This window comes from Pteropus medius, unplaced genomic scaffold (assembly GCF_902729225.1).
Source record: "Pteropus medius unplaced genomic scaffold, Ma_sr-lr_union100, whole genome shotgun sequence".
Classification (NCBI taxonomy): domain Eukaryota; kingdom Metazoa; phylum Chordata; class Mammalia; order Chiroptera; family Pteropodidae; genus Pteropus; species Pteropus medius.
The window spans coordinates 6,499,746-6,514,070 of NW_024354886.1; the positions used below are offsets into that span (position 1 = coordinate 6,499,746).

At 36.0% G+C, this 14,325-nt stretch overlaps 1 pseudogene; it reads left to right on the forward strand.

Moving 5' to 3' along the window:
- Nucleotides 1–1,031: 1,031 nt before the first annotated feature.
- LOC120597743 (uncharacterized) lies at nt 1,032–1,150 on the forward strand (annotated as a pseudogene).
- The last annotated feature ends 13,175 nt before the right edge of the window (nt 1,151–14,325 follow it).

Below are 14,325 nucleotides of genomic sequence, written 5' to 3' on the forward strand. Positions count from 1 at the left end.
AATGGGAAAATTAAAAGCATTGAAAGACACTGATGAAGTTCTGTTTAAATCAAAAGATATCCCATAATCATGGTTAGGAAGCCTCAATATTACAAAAAATGTCAGTCTTCCCCAATATGATTTATAGCTTTGATACAATTCCTAGAAAAATCTCTATAGGGTGTTTATGGAATTTAGACAAATTTATTCTAAAATGAAGATGTACAGGGTTGGGAAGAGGCAAGATACTGCTAAAGACAAAGAGGAAGTTGGGGCACTTCCCTAAAATATAACAAGATACTATAATGCCACTGTAGTTAAAACCATGCACTATTGATAGTGGTAGAGTGTGTGGACAAACCGGACCAATGGAATAGAAGGGAAAGACAGCAGCAGGCGCCCTTGTATCTGAAGAGTGGGCACTAAAGACAGGTGGGTAAAAGATGTACTATTCAATAAATGACACTGTAATAATTGTATATACATTAATCATACATAAAAACAAATTCCAGATGAACTAAGGAGAAAAATGTTGAAGACAAAACATTAAAACTTTCAAATGAAAATGTAAAAGAAATAACTGTATGACTTTGAGGTAGGGAAATATTTATTAAGTAAGATACAAATTAAAAAAACATAAAAATGAAAGGTTCATAAATCTGGCCACATTAAAATCGGAAACTTTTATAGAAGTACACTCTAAAGAAAGAAAACCCAAAATCTACAAACTAGATTTATTTGCATCACACATAATTTACATAGGATTATATCCAGAATATTTAACAATAATCCAAGAGAAAAATGGTCAAAAGATGTGAATAGGCATTTCACAGAAAAAGGAAATATAAACGACCACTAAGTCTATACAAAATTATGCACATCTACAATAGTTACCAGAGAATTATGAATTAGAACTCCCTTTGAAATCACATTTTAAAATCGTTAGACAAAAATCAAAACATCTAACATTGTCAGATTTATTTGGCGAGAGACTCAGGATGCTAAAGTGGGAGAAAGCACAGGAACAAGCAAGTCTTCAAATTTGAAAATAGGTCTACGACCACGCCACCCTGAACAAGCCTGATCCCATCTGATCTCGGAAGCTATGCAGGGTCGGGCCTGGTTAGTACTTGGATGGGAGACCACCTAGAAAGACCAGGTGCCGTAGGTGTAAAAAATAAAAAATAAGGGATTGTAAACTGACAAGGTCCTTGCAACCTGTGAGATCAACAAAGGGTTACCTTGCCTTAAAAAGTTTTTGGAAAATAAATAGTGAGAGAAATGTTGTGGGGAATGAAATAACCAAACAGGAACAATTAAGTGACCCAGAGAGAGACTTTTGAACTCAGAAATAAGCCTAGTTCGCCTATTAGTCATAGGGGAGAAAGAACTACATTGCTAAAATGCTAAGGATTTCCAGCACAATTTACTGGGAACTCTGACTAATGATGAAGGAGCCTGACTTGTACCTCTACTGGAATTGGCCCTCGTTAGAATCAAAGAAAATTAATAAGGCACAGGTGGGGTGGGATCTAATAGAACACATGCAAAGATTAAACTGCTGTCTAATCCTGGCAGATTTTAGAGCCCAAGGGAAATAAATCTGAGAGTTCATGGTGACCTCCAGCCATAGTGAAGTAAATCTGGCACCCATTTCAAAGGGTCCCAGCAAGATGATACAGGTGGTTGTTAGAAACCAAATCTGGCCTCTAGAGAAAAGAAATAGCGCATCACAGGTGAGAACATCCAGATCTCACACCTACTGTCTGGGGCCTAACTGGGGAGGGGATAGAGTAAAAAGAATGAGCAAAGCCACTGGGCAAAGACATAGTGGTCATTGATGCAGACCAGTCATACATGGTGAGGATTAGGTAAGGATGCTGCAGCCCACTTGTGTTTGTTCCTCCTTCAGAACACTCATGCCTCCTTCCATCCAGGAAGACTCAAGGAGAGGAATGTGTGCAGATCCAGCGTATGCTACTACAATTTCACATCACTTAAGGAAAAAGAGTATTTTTTATTATCAGTGTGTGGATCTCTTCCTAAGGTTTTATCAGTTCTGACCATAATGGATCCCAATTGTTCAATTTCCATAGTGGTACATCTCAGGCCAGTTAACAGAAAAGCACGTTATAGGAGAATATAACCAGAAAGCATTGCTCAGAAGAGTGTAATACGACATCACCTGCCATTTATGGAAAAATTAAACCTTAGGCCGAACTAGTTAATAAATATTTGTAGCTGTGAATGGGCTATAGCATTTGGTCCTCAGCTTAATGAATACTTCCTTTCGCCCTTCAGTTTCAGAGTGATATTATGATTCTCTACAACCACCTTGTGGAAATTCATTCATTTCTTTAAAAGTTCTATTTCTTATCATTTAAAAAATTCCATATAAATACCGAAATTTATTCTTTTAATAAAAGGTTCAAACTATATCAAACAGCATAGGGTAAAAGGTCTTCCTTGCCATTCTCTCTTCCCCATTTCACTCTGCTTCCCAAAGGTGACTGTGCAATGTGGTATGCATTCTGCTAGGACATTTCCTGTGCATTTACATATTCAGGACAAATTCTGAGACACCGACTGAGGATTGTTTTTTTTTTTTCTATAGAGGCACATAAGGCATTTTCCCTTCATGCCTTGGGTGACCACAGCAAAACAATGGTGATCAAAGATTAAGCTCCTGAATTTAAAATTTATGTTTGAAAACCATGGTAGAGGCAAGTTGGGAGAACCGCCTCCATTAGTAAATATCTGAAGTCAATATTTATGCTACAGATAATAGATTTGGAAAGGACTCTTGGTAAAGTTAGAGCCAGTTTTCTTCCTTGGAGTGGATATACAAATCCATGGGCTGAGGAGAAAGTGTCAGAAGCTGGACTGGGACCCTTGCACTCTGTGATTTATTTAAACTGTCTCAGATGATCAGTGCTCCCCCTCAACTCAGTTATTTTGGGCAGGACCACAGAGGGTGTATAGTCTCTTACTGTAAATTAGAACAAAATAAAACTATTTCTGACAGTTTAGAAACTGTGTTTGCTTAATATTCAATAGAATTGACTGTTACCCATGCTGGAGAAGGAAAGATCTTGGCAAAAAAAGAAAAGTATAAGGAGTTATTGAGAGACAGGGTGCTGGAGACCCTGGCACTATGACAGAGAGCCATTATTAATTGCTCTTGGGCAATGGGTAGAGAGAAGTTGACTTGTACCAAGCAAGTATTGTGAAGTAAACAAGAAACCAGCCAGGTGCCTTAGTCTTGTTTCTTCCAGAAGCAGTTCCTGAGACAAAAACAAGTGAAAGCAGTTTATTTTGGAGGAGCAAAAAACTTCAGTAGCAGATGGGGGAAGTTAGGGAGGGGAGGGCAGCCAATAAAGCATGAATGGTGGGAGCTTAACCCCATGGCGGAAACTCTGGGACATGATGTAGAACACATGTCTCAGAGTCACTCCAGCTGAGGAGTGTGGGAGCTGGGTAACTACACACTGACTCCCAGCAGTCACTGGTTGAAGGCTGCTTCCTGGCATATAAATTCTTTGTCCTTTCCAGTAGGTTGCGAATGAGGCAGAGTGGCCTCCTTGGCTTTTGAGAAAGCCATCAGGAAAGAGATGCAAATGCCAGTAGTAAGAAGCCCAATTTGAGCAGGCATTGGGAGTATCGGCCATAGCTGATCTGCTTCCAGTTGGAAAACTCTTAGATGGGCTTGGGTCTGTGGTCTCTAAGATTCATATTTGCCACCAAAATTGAAGGATTTTCTATTGTCATTTTCTTCACTTGTGCTCAAATCTTCATTAAAGACTTATTAAATGTTACAATCTCATCTTAGCAGTTCCTTAATTAAAAAGGACTAGGCCTAGGTCCAAACACAGGAAGCTGTATTAGTTTGCTAGGGCTGCCATAACAAAGTACCACAGACTAGGAGGCTTCAACAGCAGAAATTGATTTTCTCACAGTTCTGGAGGCTAGAAGTTTGAGATCAAGGTGTCAGTAGTATTGGTTTCTTCTGAGCTCTCTGTTCTTGGCTTGGAGACAGTCATCTTCTCCCAATGTCTTCACATGGTCTTCCCCTGTACGTGCCTGTGTCCTAATCTCTTCTTATAAGAACATGAGTCATATTGGATTAGGTCCCAGTCTCACTTTAACTTAATTACCTCTTTAAAGACACTATCTCCCAATAAAGTCATATTCTGAGGTATTAGGGGTTAGGACTTCAACATATAAATTTTAGAGGAGGTGGGAGATACAATTCAGCCCATAACTGAGAACAATAGGGCAAAGGGAAAATACTCTTTCTCCATTTCCTTTTCTTTTCTCTCCCAAAGGCCCAGGTGAGTGAGAGCAAATTGGATCGTGGGAGTTTGGTTGTCCTGCAACTCAAGAGATATCTGAACAGCGAGCAATAGCAGAAACTGAGAACAGTAGTCTAGAACTGGGTCACACAAAAGTCGGGCTAAATTACCCAGGCTTATTTGTAACCAGAATTACAGATGTAATTATGTTCACTTAAACTTTCTGCTCACAAAAAGGAACCCTCATACACTGCTGGTGGGACTGCAAATTGGTACAGCCACTATGGAAAACAGTATGGAGGTTCCTCAAAAAACTAAGAATTGATCTACCATATGATCCAGCAATTCCTCGACTGGGTATTTACTCCAAAGACTTGAAAACCCATATCTGAAAAGATATTTGCACACTGATGTTCATAGCAGCATTATTCACAGCGGCCAGGACATGGAAGCAACTAAAGTGTCCTATGATAGATGATTGGGTAAAGAAGCTGTAGCAAATATATATCATGGAATGTTACTCAGCCATAAGAAGAGATAAAATGCAGCCATTTGCAACGACATGGATAGAACTCAAGATAACCATGCTAAGTGAACTAAGTCAGACAGAAAAAGTTGAAAATCACTTATATGTGGGATATAAACCTAAAAGCAACAAAGGAACAGGACAAACAAACAGAGACTCATGGACATGGACAATAGACTAGTGGTTATCAGAGGGTAAGGGGTGGAGGAGGAGTGGGGAGGTAGATGTGGTAAAGGGGGTCAAATAAAGGGGGTCAAATATAGGCGGAGGGTGAAGTGGGTAAAGGGGATCAAATATATGGCAGCTGAAGGAAACTGGACTTTGGGTGGTAAACACACAATGGAATATACAGATATTAAATTATAATGTACACCTGAAAATTATATAATTGTATTAACCAATGTTACCCCAATAAACTTAATTAAAAAATAAAAAAATTAAATTAAAAAAACTTTCTGCTCACGCATTTCCTAAAAATATTTTAAAAAACTATTAATGTCTTCATACACATTTTAAAATGAAATGTTTTATTTTGAAATAGTTGTAAATTCACATGGTGTTGTAAAAAATAATATAGATAGAACCCATGAATCCTTTACCCTTTGCTCAGTTTCTTCCCAACTGTAACATCTTACAAAACTTCACAACCGGGATATTGACATTGATACATTCCAGATACAGAATATCTTCTTCAGGTATCTCTCAAGGTTACTTTTATGGTTTTCCCACCTTTGTCCCACTTGCACCAACCACGTCCTTAACCACAGGCAACCACTGATCTAGTCTCCATTTCTATTCTTTTGTCATTTCATGGTTATTGTATGAATGGAATCATACGGTATATATGGCTTCTTCTGACACCACTCCAACAGGGGTAGGTGGGTGAACTTTATTACTTCCAGAAGTCCACATTCCCCAGTCAGCCTCCATTGACACCTCAGAGGGGTCCTCATTACTGGAGTGGGAATTCTGACTCCCGTCTAGGCATTCACTGATCCCTCTCTGCTGGTTGGAGCGCCTCTTACTACTCCCCACTTGGGAGTAGTATTGATACCAAGATGGGAGTGAGGGTCACGGGTTGGGGTGGTCACTTGATTAGCTCTAGGTAGTGATAAAAATCTGGACTTTCCACCGCAGAGGGTTGAGGAAGAAGTGCTTTATTACCTAGGTAGGAGATATTTAGGTCTCTACTGACACAGTGAGGGTTGCGGGGAGGGGCGCATTTCCACTGGGAAGGGATGAAGGATCTGGCTCCCTACTCATTTTTTCTGACACCTCCCTGGGGTGTGTGTTGGGGGTTTACTGTCTATTAAGGATGGAAGTCTAGGCTCCTCAATGGGCCTTTGCTGGTGGGGGTGGAATCAGATTTTTGTGTGGTTTGGCTGGAGTAGAGCAATTGTCTAAAAGTTTTCTGTCTGTCTTTTGAGGCTGCCCCCGCCTTTATTCTCTGTGGCTGTTGGTGTTTTGGGGTTGCCGACTTTTTGAATTCTAAGTCTGAGATACATAAGGCAAAGAGAAAACCCAGGGGACTTACCATCGTGGGGTCCTGAAGTCCCTAGCAAATCTGCCGCCTTCTCACAACCTTTCGGAGTCTTCTTATATTTGTTTTAAACTAATGTCCAGGACCTTTAGTTGTACTTAGCAGGAGGAACAGTAAAAAGTACATCCACTCCGTGTCTCAGAAGCGGAAGTCTTCTCCCCATATGTTTTGAAGTTGACAAAAGGTTCTTATTGTAAGTTTAAAAACATATAAGTTTCTGGTCAATATTAGCATTTAAAAAATAAAACTGCTACATCATTTAAAAAATGTATCCAAGATTTTATACATGCCATTATCTATTTCATAAATATAAACATGCAGACATTTTGTATTATTTCTCTTTTTCTCAATTTCATTCTCAACTTGCCTGCCAGAATTTTATCCTAAATTTAAACTTGCAATTTTGGGGGGAAGTTCACCATATCATAATTCTCTGTAACAACAAAGTCAATCACTATAAAGTTTCTATAAATTTCGAAGAATTAAAATGTTTCTTTTATTTGACTTATTGCAATTAGGTACAGTACATAATAGTTCAAAATAGTATAAATTTATTACATATTTTTATAAGTGTCACCCATGAAAGTAAAATTATCTTGGCACTGAATCTCTTAATAGAATAGATGGAGCTCTTCCCAATTAGTTTAATGTACCTGTGGATAAATAATACTTATTTCTAGAACAAGACAAAATTTGGCATCAGTTTTATTTTGAATTCTCCTTTTACGTACATGTACTTGGAAATTTTGTGCACATAATTAAGTGGATTGCAACAGATAGAATTTTGTCACAGAGATTTTGCTTAATTGTTTGAATTTCTGCAGAATTATATTTCCTAAATCATGTAGTCAAGTATCATCAAAAATTACTTTAAATGATATAATAGCTAACAACTTGAGTAGGTCTTTTTTCCATTTTGTTGGAAGCAAAGAATTGGAAACTACCTGATTTATGAAAAAGGTTTGAATGGGTGAGAGAAATGGGTAAATTGCTTTTTTTTTTTTTAGTTTAGTTAAATAAATTGAATGAAAAAACTGATCTACTAAATTAGGGGGCAAAAAGGGACAAGGTATGTTGGGTAGCACTATCCTTGACATAACCTATTTGGTTTTCTGCTGCTGAAGCCCAAGCACTCCACAAATGAAACTTTCAATCTTATTTTTGGTTTTATTGAGGTGCAATTTACATACACAAATGGAAATGTTTAATGTATTTGGTTGAATGAGTTTCGATAAATGTATACAGCTGTAACCACCACTCCAATCAATATACAGAACATTTTTGTTGACCCCCAAAGTTCCCTCTTGCCTTTCTGCAACCAGTCTTCTTACTCCTTTGCACTCCTCACTCTAGACAGCTACTAATTTGCATTCTATCACTGTCAATTGTTTTTTCAAAAACAAACAAGCAAACAAAAAATCGTTTCCCACCCTTAGACTCATTTGCTGTCCCAATTTAAATAAGCAAGCTTAAATAAAAAACATATGCATTTAATCTAATTCAATTATCATAAAAGATGCTTTTATTTTTTTTTAAAATTGGCTCTTGTGAACTTTAGACAATGCTGAAAATCTTTGACTTAGTTTTTCCAACTTATTCTCTTTGTAAAATTTTAAAATTTCACCTTTTAGAAAAACTTATAAGATCAATGGTGACTATGTTGCTCTGTAGTCTCAACCTAAATGATTTTATGACTTTGGATTAATTTAAATTGAGTTAATTAACAAGTGACTTTTGATTACCTGCAAATTTCTTAAAAGAAATAAAAATTCATAGAGACAAAGAGAAAACATACTGAGTAACTAAGTGGCTTTTACATATACAGTCTTGTCTGTATTTACTTTTTTGCAAAACTCAAATCGAGGTGGTAAATTCAATGTGGCATAGACATTAGTGTATTGTATTAATAAGGTTAGTTACATTTTAAAGCTGAAGCCAAAAGCTTTAATATCTTCTAACTATGTGCATATTTCTATATGTTTAAAACACACACATAATGATGAATTAAAATTAATAAGCATAAAAGGAGAGAACTTGTAGTTCAAAGTTAGTCTTGGAATAGTCATTTTACTCTTAAAAAGAGGTAGAAATTTTTTTTTGCCCTTTAGTATAACAGCCAAGCTAGCAGAGATTTCTGTTCTCATCAGAACACTTTCACTTAATATCCTGATAACTTTGAGTGCTTTGTACTGATGGTGTCATTTAAAAAACAGATAACAAAAGCCCTTAGATTCTGAGAGTCCTTCAACTTCTTATAATTACTGTGTTACCTTCTTTATATATAAAAAGTTTTATTGTCACTCTGGTTATTGGGAGAGCAAAAGCTATGATAATTGCTCCCTCTCAGGTACCTGCATACTTAGGTTAATTAAGTGACCAGTTTCTTTTGAAAATTCTTTTTTTATCATTGCCTTTCTGAAGCCCAGATCCTGAATTCAGAATATTAAAACTGTCAAGCTAGCTTTTACTCAAAAAAATCTTTGGGTTTTCCCACTAGGTAGTCACTACCCACTTGACCACTAGGCAGCACCAAAGGCTTAAACTTTCACCTTGTAAAAAATAATATCACAGGACCTTTGTTTTGTTAACTACACAAGGAAATCTTTATGTCACAATCCTAAAATAGGCCAAATAAAAGAGACTATCCAATTAATTATACTGAATTAGAACATTTCTGAAAAACTCTTATTTGATCAGTTCTGTACCTTACAGGCAGGAATTGTGCAGGAAAAATGTTCCAAACATTATAAATAAGGCAAAATTGTGTTTGCTTATTTAATACCACACTGGAACATTTTCTCATAATCCTGCCTGATCAAAATCTGAGTGTCTTAGGGATTGTCCCTTGACTGAAAAGAACCTGGCTGGCCCTGTACTATTAGAGGTTAATCTAGAAAGCTGATAAGGTATAATGGCTTTACCTTTTCTCTGGTAAAGAAGATAATGCCAAGGTTATTATTTTATTGCCTTGTAGTAAAGTAACTGAATTTCTAATGTAGCAATTTTTCCTGACTTCATACATCTTTGTTTTGCAAATGCTCTGATTCAAGTCTCTTGTATTCTTTATGGTTAATCAGTTTGATAAAACTTCAAAAAGTCTAAAATAAATTTCTCTCAGAATTAGGCTTTTAGAGCAGAAATGATAGGTGGCTCATTATGAATAGATAAAGGTGCCCCTTCCCCCAGCATGTGTGATAGGCCACATCACTGCTGCTGCCCCACGGCTTCTACATGTTGCTCTTGGATCTGCTGTTAGGAACTTTACTGTAGCCAGTAAGTACTGAAGACACCTAAGCCACTTTTGTTTCAGGAACTTCGCCTTTTTTTTTTAAACCACTGCTTCCCCTAAAGCCAGTTGCTTCTTCTGTCACCTTTGCCAGCGAAATGAATACAAAAAAATCTCCATTTCCTCCTGTTACTCAGTTGAAGTCTCAAGGGGCTGAATTTGATTGGTGGGACTTAGATTCTGTATTTGTGCTCTAGCTTCAAAGAGGGCTGAGGGAAGTGAGTTTTCTGAATTCTACTATGGGAAGTCAAGACTCATAAGGAGGGGGTATTCTTACAGTATTCTAAAGATGTTCAAACCTGATGGGCAGCCAGAAAATATAATCAGTGTCCATACATGCAATGTGAGGTGCTGTGTGGAGTGGCTGTTGTAAGTGCTTTGGTTCATGGGCTACATCAGCGTTTCTTTTATTATATATATATAAAAAAAAATATTTATTTTTAAAAAATTAAAAAAATTTTTTTCAATTAGAGTTAACAGTCAATGTTATATTAGTTTCAGGAATACAATATAGTGATTAGACATTATATAACTTACAAATGATCAGCTGATAAGTTTAGTATTACGATATTATTGAAAGCCCAGTTAACTCACAGACTCACAAGAAATAACAAAGCGAATGTTTTTGTTTTAAATCAGAAGTTTTAGGGGTGGTTTGCTACATAGCAACAGATAATTGAAACATACATCGTGTGTGTTTTTGGTGCATCTGGCTTCTTCACTCAATATTGTTTCTACGAGACTTATCCATGTTGTTGCACTGTCAGTAGTTCATTAATATTTATTGCTTGCATAGTATTCCATTGTATGAATATATTATATTTTATTTATCCATTTTGTAAAAACCATTTGAGAGTAATCTGTGAGTATTATGATGTTTCACCCCTAAATAGTTTGGCGTGTGTGTTTTAAGAACATTTCTCCTGCATAACCACAATACCATTGTCACTCCCAAGATACTTAAAATTGATACAATATTATCAAATTTATATCCTTATTCAAAATTTCCCAATTGTGACAATAATGTCCAATTGTAAACATTTGTTATTTTAAACTGCTAAATTTTGGTGTTATTTGTTACATAGCAATAGATAACTAGTGCAGTGGGTCTGCTTCTTTCAGCAAAGATGTTCTGGGGGATTTGACAATCCCTAGTTCTCAGACTTCTCTGTGTCTGTTCTTATGTCCCCATTTCATAGCTCAGGGTCCAAATCCATCTCAACCATTGGCCTTACCTTAGCATTAGAGATCCGGTGGGGCTGTGCAATTAATATTTCTACAACTTCATAACTTTTATCATCAGACCTTAGGCTTGGCCCTCATCTATATCTGTGCTGGGTTATAGGACAAAAGGTATCCTTTAAAACTGCTATAGTACTTTTTCAAAATTTTCCATTCTTGTCTTGTGTTTGGATGAAAAGCTTTTAATTTAGTCTTTTTTCTTTGTATGCTCTCTAGGGTAGTCTGAAGCAGCCAGCCTATAGAGGTAGTGACAAAACCCTCAACTGAATCACTCAGCGTTTGTCTGGTACCCATCCTAAGCTAAAACCTCGTTCGTTGCATGTTACCTTGGATGTGAGGTCAGTCCAATACTTCAGTGATGGTTCAGCTGTCTGAATTGGTTAATACTGGGTCCATGTCCTTTCTCAACACTTTTGCCACATTTGTTTTAGTTTTACTTTGAGCTATGCGATGGCTAATTTTTGTCAGCTTGACTAGGCTATGGTACCCAGATATTTGGGTGCCTTAGATATTGCCTTGAAGGTATTTTTTAGATGAAATTAACATTTACATCAATAGATTTTGAGTAAAGCAGGTTACCCTCCATAATGTGGGTGGGCCTACCAATTAGTTGAGGGCTTTAAGAGAAAAAGAATGAGGTCCCCTGAGGACGAGGGAATTCTGCCTCCAGATAGTCTTCAAAATTGAGCTACCACATCAACTCTACCCTGGGCCTTTAGCCTGCCCTGAAGATTTTAAACTTGCCAGCTCCCACAACTACATGAATTAATTCCTTCAAGTGAATCTATATGTATGTCTTATTGCTTCTGTTTCTCTGGAGAACCCTAAAATATTTCCTAGAAAAGGCTTTTTCCTAGAGAAATTCAGTCTTTTCCATGTCAACACAGTTTAGATAAAAATCGAATCTCCATACTTCATTTCTGAGTTTTTGAGAGCATATATTCAGTATTACATATACTTATACTGCACATAGAACTGTCATAAACATGGTTGGGTAGAGTTGATATTGTTGAACCAATTTCCAATGCTTCTGAATAAACCCAGTAGAGTTCAAACATTTTTGTTCTTGCAATATATGCCCATAACCAGCAGAGTTAAGAATTTGGTGAATAGAACCGAAGATAACCTGCATATTCTAGTTTGTTTTATAAAATAGAACATGTTTATTAGAGTCTAAAAGGTTTGGAATAAAAGAATAATACATATTCATTGGAGAGAGGCACTGCAAATGTAGGCAAAATCTAAGTATTCTTCTTAATTCCTATTCTCCCTTTCTAAATCCTGATCTTTGATCAAACGCTTTACCTATATTCCCTGTTTATTTAGTTGGATGGAAAAAAATGTGAAATTATCTATAAGTTGCCATGGAAATATAGAAGAAATTGCTCTCAGAGCTATGATTTCCTTTGAGTCATTCACTTCAAAAATTTTTTTAAATGTAAATGGTAGAATTATATTCTTCACTTCATGGCACATGTTCATCATTGGTGCATACAAAATCGCCTCTGTTTGTTGTCATTTTTATCCCCATTTTCCACTTCCAATTTCCCTTCCCTCACTAAAGGCAACCATTCTAATATATTTTGTATGCATCTTTTTGTTATAGTATTCTTGCAAAATGTGTATTGTTTTGTGTGCATTCATTTTTTATTTAAAGTGAGTGGCTTTGTGCTAACTAGCTCATTCTGTTACTCGTTTTTTCCCCCTCAATACTCTGTTTTAAAGATCCATCTATGTTACTGTGTGCATTTAATGGACTTCTTTTAACTTCTTCATAGGTCTCCAGGTTGTGCAGGCACAGCTTTTTTCCTACCGTCTCTCTAGGAGACACGAAGTTTGCCTCTATCTCCCTGCTACCACAATAACTTATAAATAACATTCTTGTATAAGTCTCCTCATGGACTTACTAGATAGTTGGGAGGGGGGTTAATTCTCAGGTGTGGAATTGTTGGATCCCCGAAAGATTTTGATTAAGTATCACAGAATTCTCTCCAGAAGGGCTGCTCCAGTTTATGTTTCTACTGGCTGAGTAGGAGGCTTCCTTCATCCCTGTTTGCTCACCAACATTCAGCATTATCTAACTCTAATGTTTTCCAGTCTAATAGGTATAAAATAATGTATAATTTTGTTTTACTGTGATTATTGTTGAGTTTGACTATTTCTTCAAATGCTCGTTACCTTTTTTATTTCCTCTTCAGTAAAGTCCATGTCTATGTCCTTCATGCATTTTTCTTTAAGAGTTGCTGCCTTTTTGTTGTTGATTTGCAGTTCATTGTATATTCTAGATAATATATTTGGCTGGTTTTAGACAATGCAAATATCTTCTCCTATTCTGTTATTTGTTTATAGAGTGGTCCATTGCTTTCATTAAAAAAAGTTTTTAATTTTGATGCAGTGAAATAATATTTCCCATTATGGTTTTGGGGGTTTTATAAAAAGAAGTCTTTTCCTTTCCCTGGTCACAAATATAAACTTTATGTTTTATTTTGTTACATTTAAAGCTTCACACTCTTTGGTGGCTTCAATTCACCTGCTATTATATGTGGCATTAGGTCAGGATCCAACTTTGTGTTTCTTTATATACTGAGCCATTTTTTCTAATAATACCTATTTAAAAATCTGTAATTTCCCAATTAATTTATGGTGCAAACTTTATTGTATACTAGGCTAGCAGTGTGTGTGTGTGTGTGTGTGTGTGCACGTGTGTGTGTGTGTGTGTGTGTGTGTGTGCGTGTGTGTGCTTTCTATCTATGTCTTATTTTGGAATTCCTTTTCCTTGTCAATTTATTATTTTTTTCTTTTTAAATAACTATTGAATTTGTAGTATATATTTTTCATAATCTAGTTCTATAGAATATCTTAATGTTTCTTAGAAAAAGTCTCCCCTTTGCATTGTTTCTTCTTAAAGATTTGCTTAGCTATTTGAAGACCTTTATTCTATCATATATATTTTAGGGTAAATTTATAAATTTCCTCAGAAAGTTCAAGTGGCGTGTCAACAGGGATTATACTCAATTTAAAGATGAATTTGGGGGACAACTGATATCTTTATAAGATTGTGATCTCATCCAAGCATGCAAAATAACTCTCCATTATTTCAAATTATATTCAATGACTTCTTTAATTAGAGTATTAAATTTTCTATGAATTTCTTTGTTAAGTTAATCAGTACATGCTTTATAGTTTTTTGGCTCTTGTAAATTATTTCTAATTTTTATTATATTTCTTATTGGTTATTCTGGTATAGAGAAATGCTCTTAATTTTTGTTAGTTGTTCTTATGGCTAAAAACCTTGATTAATTCTTTTGTTATTTTGATAATTTGCTGCTTCTGTTGTTGGGTTTTTTTAATTTCTAAATGATCATAAAATCTTCAAATAAAAATAGTTTTTTCCCAGTCCTTTCGTTTCTCTTTTTCTCCTTATGCATGAGCCTGAACCCCAGTGTTATGTTTAATAATA